This window comes from Orbicella faveolata, unplaced genomic scaffold (assembly GCF_042242905.1).
Source record: "Orbicella faveolata isolate gen_17 unplaced genomic scaffold, um_ofav_v1 contig_1, whole genome shotgun sequence".
In the NCBI taxonomy this organism is placed as follows: Eukaryota; Metazoa; Cnidaria; class Anthozoa; order Scleractinia; family Merulinidae; genus Orbicella; species Orbicella faveolata.
The window spans coordinates 22,180,738-22,190,149 of NW_028301536.1; the positions used below are offsets into that span (position 1 = coordinate 22,180,738).

The 9,412-nt window shown below is 40.3% G+C and overlaps 1 pseudogene; it reads right to left on the reverse strand.

The window, feature by feature from the left end:
* Window positions 1–5,918: 5,918 nt before the first annotated feature.
* Window positions 5,919–8,944, reverse strand: LOC149118411 (E3 ubiquitin-protein ligase TRIM71-like; annotated as a pseudogene).
* Window positions 8,945–9,412: the final 468 nt, after the last annotated feature.

Genomic DNA, 9,412 nt, shown 5'->3' on the forward strand with positions numbered 1-9,412 from the left:
ACAAGAGAGACAAGAGCTGTCAGATTATAGATGTGGCAATTCCAGAGGATAATGGGGTGAGAGAGAAGGAAGATGAAAAAGTTGAAAAGTATCAAGATCTAGCAAGAGAAGTTCGAAAAATGTGGGATGTGAGGACAAAGGTTATTCCAGTGGTAGTGGGAGCATTGGGATCAATACCACTGAGATTGAAGGACAATCTGAGAGCCATTGAGGTGGGCATTCCTGTTGGACTGATCCAGAGATGTGCATTGTTGGGGTCGGCAAGAATTCTTAGAAAGGTGCTGGAGATGTAGAAAGAAGAGAAAAAGTAAACAAGGGGTGTTTCTTGGCTTCCCTAGGCAACTTGTTGTTGCCCGGAGCCAATGACGAAACCAGCTTCAATATCATCAATAGCTGTGCGAATCTTTAAAGTGCACCTAACCCCAAAAATTTTTTTTCGCTAGAACGAATCTACTTATTATTTGAAATAGTTCTGCGAAAAAATTTTTGGATTCCGTTAAATCCTCGATTTTCTGTGCCACGACGAAATCTCGAAAATAGCTCCAAAACACCGCCATTTTGTTTCACGACCGAGTTTGAGGAGAATGGGTCCAGCGGCTCTTGTGACGTCTACCCAGGAAGGTTGGATATCTCATTTCCTCTCATCTCCTTCAGGATGGTGCAATACACATTCGAAAAGTGCGCAGAAGCGCCTTCCAGAGGTGCTATCGGCTGTTGCAGTAATATTCCAGATTTAAAGAAAGGTATACTGTACAATTTACTGGCGATGATCGGCTAATGGTGCAATAAAGACGTAAACGATGGTTGATTTTGTCGAACCGACAGGGGCACCCAACGGATCGGTTCGGTAAATTATCTGTTCGGAAGGCCTTTAATCCCCTCTGATTTTCTTGAGAGAATTGGCACCTCGAACTTTCGTGATATGAGAAATTTAATGTCTGTTGTTTTCGGACTGTTGAAAATGTCGTTTTGAGTACCGAAAAAAGGTCAGCTATCATTTTCGGAAAGGCGATAAGACCTAAGGTTTTCGGGAAATGGACAAAAAAGCCCTAATAAATTTGAGAATACTCAAGTTCCCCTAGAATATCCGAACAGATAAAATTTTTTTAGTGCAACCTAAAATTAACCTACAGAGCTTTAAAAGTACTCCAGATAGCCTAAAACAGCATCTAACAGCATTAGAGAGAAAACGGTCGTTGGGTGCCCCTGAACCGAAACAAGCGAACTGAATCTGTGAGAACCATTGAAGAACTCTCACTGGAATTTGTTCCGCAGACTTTCGAACGCTGTTTTCATAAATTTTCTGCTTAAAGCTAACCAGCCATTTGTAGAAATACCACCGACAACCTATATCTTCCAATCCCGCAGTATTTATAACATAACCGGCAAAGTTGTGTGATCCGGTCATGATCAAGAAGCGTTATACTGATACGTGAATAGATCGCAACTGTACGCCGCCAACCAACACTTATTTCTCTTTCGATTTAGATGAAAGTCGAAGATTAATCCTCTAGAATTACATGATAACAAAATTGTTAGACTCACAGAGTTTTTCGAAGGTTTGGAAATCAGCAGTGTGACAAAGATTCTGTGCAATAGCGTCGAAAATATGACCGCGTAACATTATCTGCGGACCGCTTAGGGAACACATCCTTTTCGCTTATCCGACGAATTTCACTGCAAACTTTGAGAACAATTTACATTGGTTATTTGGAGTTACGACTTAAAACGTGTGACAATGTGAAATCGGTAATTGTATGAAATGTTTCCTTCCGCCTTGCTTCCCGCAGCTTCAAAAATACAGGTCCAAACAATACGATTTTCAATCGATCGAAGCCAATGTTTTGGAGGTCATCAAGTCTCGAAAACTGCAACACGTACGTCGCTCTTATAAACATGAAGCATTCAACTGAAAGTAAAACACAAACTGGATTTAACAGAACCTTGACAAAATACATTCTCGGTAAGGACAAATGTAAACGGGCTATAAACACGCGTGGGAATCTTATATTTAGTTGACGAAATTACCATCCAAAGCAGTCCTTGAGTTTTCTTTCCTGCTGTTCGTTTGCCTGCTCCTCCACTTCGTATCTAGCTTTCCATTCCTAATATACAAGCAGCTCGTCCGTAAAGACGTCTTCCCCGTCGTCGCTTGAAATATTGCAAATTGTTCTCAAAGCTCTAAGCAGTGAGTTCACAGTTGTCGAACGTGCTCGATCGACGTTTATTTCGGAGCCTTCCGAATCGAAACTTAACTCTGACTCCAGTGACGAAAAAGAAATGATTCTGAGACAAAACTTGGACGTTTTAGTCCCAAAATACATCGGAACGATTAGTTTTGCATTCTATTTTCTCGAGCAAATACAGTGAGTTGACTGAGGCGCTATTGTGTTTGGTTCCTGGGTAGACGTCATCAGGTACCGCCGCCCCAGACTCCCTAAAACGCGGTCATGAAACACTTAATCGCGACTTTGAAAGGGCATAGAAAATCGAGGATTCAACCAAATTCAAAAATTTCTTCGCCCAAATGCTTCAAATAAAGTCTAGATTTGTTTTAGCGAAAAAAAAATTTTGGGGTTAGGTGCACTTTAATAATAATAACATTTCTAAAGCGCCCTTTCCCAAGGGTCCAAAGGCGCTATTTACAAGGTTAAAAATTCATGTATGTATTGTTGTCAAACGTCTTTATAAGCACTCAAATGCTTAAATTAAGGGTGTTTCGTTTTTCGTGATAAAAAAACAAACGCTATAAAATAACGACATTTCAACCGATCAACGGTCATTTTCAAGTTGGGTAGAAGGTTTCTTTTCACAGGTTGTATTGTTGCTATGGTAACTTGTTACATGAAAAGGATGATACCTTTATTGTAGGACCATGTGATAATGAGTGGTAGTACTGATCAAAGGATAAGTGATTGAAAAGCTGGAGACGATTGTAAGCCTCTTTATTGAATGTAATGTCAATTTAATAGGCAAGATCAAGAGGAAGAAGATAATAACTCTCAAGTGAGGAGCGTTTTAATATCTTTTCCCGTAAGTCCACAAAGTATGTATACTTTCGTGGAGTCGTGGTTGCTAATCTTATAATTGGCTCAAAGACTATGAAATCAACGTGAATTTTCAAAATCATATACTGTATATATTGTTCCTGCTTTTAATTTGATAAGTAGATTGAGAGTTTCTTTAATGAGGGACACATATTGACTTAGCTTCATTTGCTATTACATGCTATTATCATAAAGTAATAATAATAATTTAATTTCAAAAATTGGCTTACCATTGCCAGGTTGGTTCCCTATAGATAAATCACAGCTCCCTTCACTCAAAAACGCCGGAGTGTGATGCGAAAACAAGCGCGGAACTAAAAAAAGACGCAACATCTGCCGTGTGACGTCAGACCCCTTCCGCCACAGGAAGACTTATTTTTGTATTTTCACTGCAACAAAGTCGTTTGGCTTTTATGTGAAAGCAGTTTTAAACGTAAACAAGCCAGCCTCCGGCCTGGTTCAATTGTTTGCCGAGGAGCATGTCCTGAACCGACGTCTAAGAAACTGAGTTAAGACCGGATACGAGATCGCCGTTAAAAATGGAAAAGCTGGATGTTCGGCAGCTTCCTGCAACTGTCTTCAACAGTTCAACTGCCGTGTGACGCATGTCTTTTAAATAAAAAGTATACTTCGGTTGGATCGCCGATGCTCGTTCTTTTTCAAGTTCGTACGATTCTTGGCTGTGTGCGATTTTTAAACACAAAACATCGCTTTATCTGTAGTAAGCTTTTCGTGGCATCAAGGCAAACTACAGCGAAAAAATGAGCTCAGAGCAAGCTGATAGCAGCGCCGCGGGAAACGAAGTTATAGCTACGGCAAGAATTAAACCAAATAGATACGAAGACTATGGCAACAGTAAAACCGGCAAGCTGGTAAATGCTAATTTGGAAACATCGCCTTCGCAAGCTCTTGCTAAAAACGCTGTTGGAAAGGCGCTGGATCGAGAAAATCCCCGAGAAAAAGGAGTTAAACTACATATCAAAGAACTAGATGTCCCGGGCAAAGATAATGGCAATTTGAATTCGGTTTTAACAATGCAAAGACCGAAAAGCGCCGTGTGCGCGGAGCAAGGCAATTTGTGCAGTTTGTTCGGCGTTTCACTCAACCATCCGTTAAAGTACAGTCGCAATGCTGTGGACATAAAAGACGTTATGGATAAACACAACGATAAAAGGCGAAGATCTTCTTGTTCCGATCTCAAGAAGACCTCGAGAGCTTCAGACAACTGAGCACCCTTACATAGATAAGTCCAATAATTACTACTTCAACCGTCGCATCGGTGTTCTACATAAAGCGGAAATCCAGAACTGAAGCGGATACTAAATGCAAAAAATGCGTAAATACAGTATTATTTATTCATCTGATTTATGTATAGTTTCCTTAGACAACCTCATATCCGTATATATTCGAAGCTGTTAATATTCAGGGTAGATTCAATGGCAGCTAGTTTAAGTAACATTGTTTGTAAATATAAACGGTCGTTCAGGTGATAGCAGTAAAAAGGGCAAAACGTAAAACACAAGATAATGTTAATTTATTTGAGTGGATTCAATCTTAAAAACGGACGGACAGCTTTGTAGTGTGAAGAAGACCAAATGCAAAACCTTATAATCAACAGCGGCGTTCGAGCCATGCGTTTTTAGCTTGTTCTCTCAGATTTTACATTCAGCTATATACATGGGCATTAAGAGAGTGAAAGCCAATCTGCATGCGATATTAAAAGATTTAGCTGTTAATCCTATCTTTGCGACATAGGGACTTTTGTGGTAAAATAGATTCAATTTCTCATAAAATCATAAGCTATATCACAACCAATTGGAATATCACAGTTGCTTGCCAAATTTACATACAACAAGAAAAAGCTGGATTTAAAATGTCAAATGCTGTTAATGGGAAAAAAATTAGGTGAAAATATCAATAATTTTGTAACCAGCCATGCGCTAACTCGTAAATTAGTTTCACCGGTTGAGAGTACTCCCTGGTGGATGCATATATGTTGATAGAAAAAGTAATAATCAAACTATGGGACCACATAGAGGTCAGAAATTAAAAAAGGTTTCGTCGAACAGATGTACCGAAGTCAAAAGATTCAATTTTAGAAATGCCCACCGCCTTGGAAAACACGCGCTGTTTGCTATTAAAAGCAGGTGTTCTTTAACATGTTTAGCAAGTTTTCTATATTAACGACGTTCTACTTCATTTTCTTATTTCACTTTTTCGAACAAGCCCTGTGAAGAATACCGCGAAAATCTTTGCCTAAATTGTCAGATTTGACTTCGTACGTGTATCTACATATTGATTTAAGGAAACTGAGAAAAAAAGCACGCTCATTCTACACTTGTCACTACGCAAGTCGGTATTTTGATTTGTTGGTAGGTGACGGGGAATTGCGAAAATAGACTGTAATGCTAGGTGTGTAGGGGTTGATAGAAGGGGAAGGGGTAAACTTTTAGAACAATGCGTTTCCTTGTTCTGTTTCTTCCCCCTTCCTGTCCACTCCGCCCGTCCCGCTTGTTATGTAAGAGCATGGACAGTACCAACATCACTAAGGTCCCATTACGAGACAGTCTCTGGCCAACCTGCACACAGAAATGTACAAACGAATGCAGAGGAGCAGTGCGGGTGATAGCTCTTTTAAAGACCAGACATGGACGGATTTAGCGCGGGTGTCACTAGGAAGGGAAGGGGACTTCAACTCTGTTTATCATGTATAGTGCAAACAGGACGAAACAAGCCAAAACCCGAAAAGGTTGAATCCATAAGATCGCTGCAAGCGTTACCTTCGCTGTCGTCGTTGCGATCATGACAGAAAAAGTTGACCGATCTCACTATACCGTGACTTGGTTTTTCAGAATACATGTAAATAATAAGTAATTTGTCCATCAATTGTATTCACACATCGTAATTAATTTCAAAACTTCATTTACAGCAAGTTAAAAGGCTTAGCTTCACAATGTACATGGTAATTATTAGCATTTAAGCAACTTAATTAACAAAGATGATAATAAATGACAAAGTTCACAGCGGTGATCCTACAATTTTTTTAACGACGTGAGAGATCATCTTAGTTACGTATAAGCACTCCCAAGCAGTTGCAAAAATAAAGCCTGGAAAAAATTCAGGTTTGAGTGAGTTTGCAACTCATAACCTCTGCGATACCGGTGCAGTGCTCTACCAACTGAGCTATCACGCCAACTGCAGTGGGAGCTGATCTTGTTGAGACTCCACTCTAACTTACCAAGTTTGATAACTCATAAATCTTTCAGCCATATAAAAGTAAAAAGTCTGCACTATCATAATCAGATCAGTTTCGTACTTCTGATCTATCGAAACGCTGTCAAAAATGTTCGTGCACACCAAACTATATACTACTTTAGGTGGCGTTGATAAACAATTTACCATAGAATTTAGAATTTTGTCTTTCGATACACAATTCACCATAGAATTTCGAATTTTGTCGTTTCGAAACAATAAAATGAGTTTACTTTATGTGGAACCAATGAATTGATTTCCAAAGGAATATAGTTTTCTCAGATGCACGAGTAACACTCATCGGGAAATACTATGTTCACCTCACAGTGCTACTGAAAAACATGAACACGATTATTCAAGAGAACAGTGACCAAAACATGTCCATCATTTGACACGGCGACATAAGTAGGAGCCCCGCCTTCCTCAGAGAAATGTTCTTCTATCTTAGTGACAAACGTTCTGTCCGATCTGAAAATTTGCAGTCTGCTGTTTGCGACATCGCAGACGATTAGATTTTTAAACTTGTCGATTGCAAGTCCAACAGGACCATCTAACTGTCCCTCACCAGACCCTGACTGCCAATATTGTAAAGGAACTTTCCTTCTTTGCTAAACACCTTAATGCAATTGGCCTTAGCATCAGAGACAAAGAATCTGTCCTGGTGATAAACAGCACAATACAGGGACCTGGCACAGTCTGAGACACAAAAGGATTGTAGTAACTGCATCCCGTCAGGGGAGATGACCTTGATTTCATTGCTCTTCCAGTCAGATGCGATAATGCTGCCATCAAATCCAACAGACACGTGAAACGGTATCTCTAGGTGTTCATTGTTGATGTGTTTGATAAACTGACCACTTTCAGTGAACAGAGAAATCTTATTATCATCGTCAGGGACAAGGGCAATGATGTCACCAGACTTGGTAAATGCTACTGTGAAACACTCTCCCTTTAGTTTTATCTCTCTCAGATAATTTCCATTAGAGTTAAACAATTGAATTCTTTTATTCTCATTGTCTGCCACAGCAATGGTTCCAGTTTTTTCACTCACAGCAATATCAACAGGTTTATCAAACTGTCCTGGTCCATTGCCATGGGAACCAAATTTAAACACAAATTGATATTGATGTGGGACAACTTGAGCACTCCAGGGACTACCAGTCAGCGGCTGACCATTAATCTCAATCCCCACTCTATATTGTCCAACACATTCTGGCCTGTACGTTACTGTGTACTTGCCATCTTTGCTGTCTGTGATTTCTGTGGTCGATTTACTTCCTGTTGGAGATTCAATGTCCACTTTGATGTGATCATCTTCGTTATAACACTGTATTCCATTTGAATCTCTAGTTATGATCGTAAAACTTGTTTCAGTTTTTTCTTCTGTCTCTTTGTCGCAATGTCCTTCAACTATCGACAATGTAGAATTCGTGTTACTTACAATAACTCGATCGCAAATGGTCGTTATATTCTCTGCCATGTAATGTACATGTGGTGGCTTATAAATTTCAGGTTTTCTTGCGTTCAAAAGTTCCTCGCAGCGTCCAATGATGACTTGTTTCGTTTGTAAAATTTCAGCATTAATGTTTCTTTCTAAGATATTCTCGCCTTGTTCAACAGAACTTTTCAACTGAGTAACAGCAAACCGAAAGTTTTCTAGTTGTGTTTCGTGAGCCTTTTGCTGTGCTTGATTAATCTCATCAAACTTGGCGTTCATGGCTGATTTGTGCTCTGTTAAAATTCGAATACAATTGTCCACCGTTTCTGTCATCTTTCTTTGGGCGACAGCTATTTCCAGCTCGCTTTTGTCCATAAACTCTTTTTCTTTCTTCATTTGGTTTTCATAAACAGCAACTTCTGTTTTGACCTTCTCCAGGGCATCCACAATTTGCATCTTGTGTTCTTCTGCGGCCTTCTGCATATCCACCATGGAGTGACGATTATGACTCACCACACTGCACTTGTGGCAAATACAGACCTTGCATTCTTCGCAATAATATTCAAGTGTTTGATCTTCGTGGTATTGCTGTGAACACATGACAGGTCTTCGGATCAATTCTTGAACATCTTGCGCTCGCAAATTCTCGACCAAGATATTTCGGTGACCTCTTGTGGCCTTCAGGCGTTGATGAGCTTCAAAACAAGATGCACATAGAAAGTTCTGGCACACAAAACAGTAGCAAGTTGCGGTGTTGTTTTCATCACAACTGCTGCATCTCTGGGCCTCTGCGCTGCCATCTCTCAGAGCTAGGAGATCCACCAATCGATTGAGATGAAAAGATGTGGGAAGGCCGCCAAACGTGTCTCCTTCAGGAATTTGGAAGCAAGTCAAGCAAACCGGACATTTGATTGTTGTTTGCCGCTGTCTTCTTGCATAGAGTGCGTGTTTGTTGAGACACAGCAGACAAAATGAGTGTAAGCATGGCAGCGTCTTGGGATCGTTGACTGTTTCTAAACACAGTGGACACTCAGCCTCTCTTCTGAGATTTGTAAACAGTTGTTCAATATCCATGTTGCTGATCAATTCGCCTTAATCACAGTCCGCCATGTTGGATGCAACGTCACCATTTTTCGCATGAAAGCGAGGCCACGCGTGTTGAAACATCATGGCTGAGTCAGCGAGTACTTTGATTTCTTCAGAGTTTTGGCACTGGAATCTGGTGGACATACCGACAACAATATTTACCTGTGACAGTGACAGTATATATTGGCTCGGGGCAGTCTACAACAACAGGAGCGGATGACAGTTCCGGTTGGACCTCCATAGAACTTTCCTCACCAGAAGCTTGGCCGAAAGTTGATGCTGTGGATTAAAATGAAAAACATAAAAATACCTCTGATTATTTTGCGGTTTTAACCAAGGAATTTTTAAAGAAATACCGACAACAATATTTACCTGTCACAGTGACAGGGGACGATGGCACGCTTACATCAACCAATCGCACTCGTGCACGCGGTGGTTCGCGCTTTTTCGGAGATTTTCTTTTCCTGGGTGATCTTGACCAGCAAAAAATACTCGGAACTGCATGCTTCTCCAGAACACGCTTCCCTGTAAAAGTTGTCTGAAAATCCGCTTCTTTAAAGTGTAGAGAACGTACTCTTGTGCTGTTTGT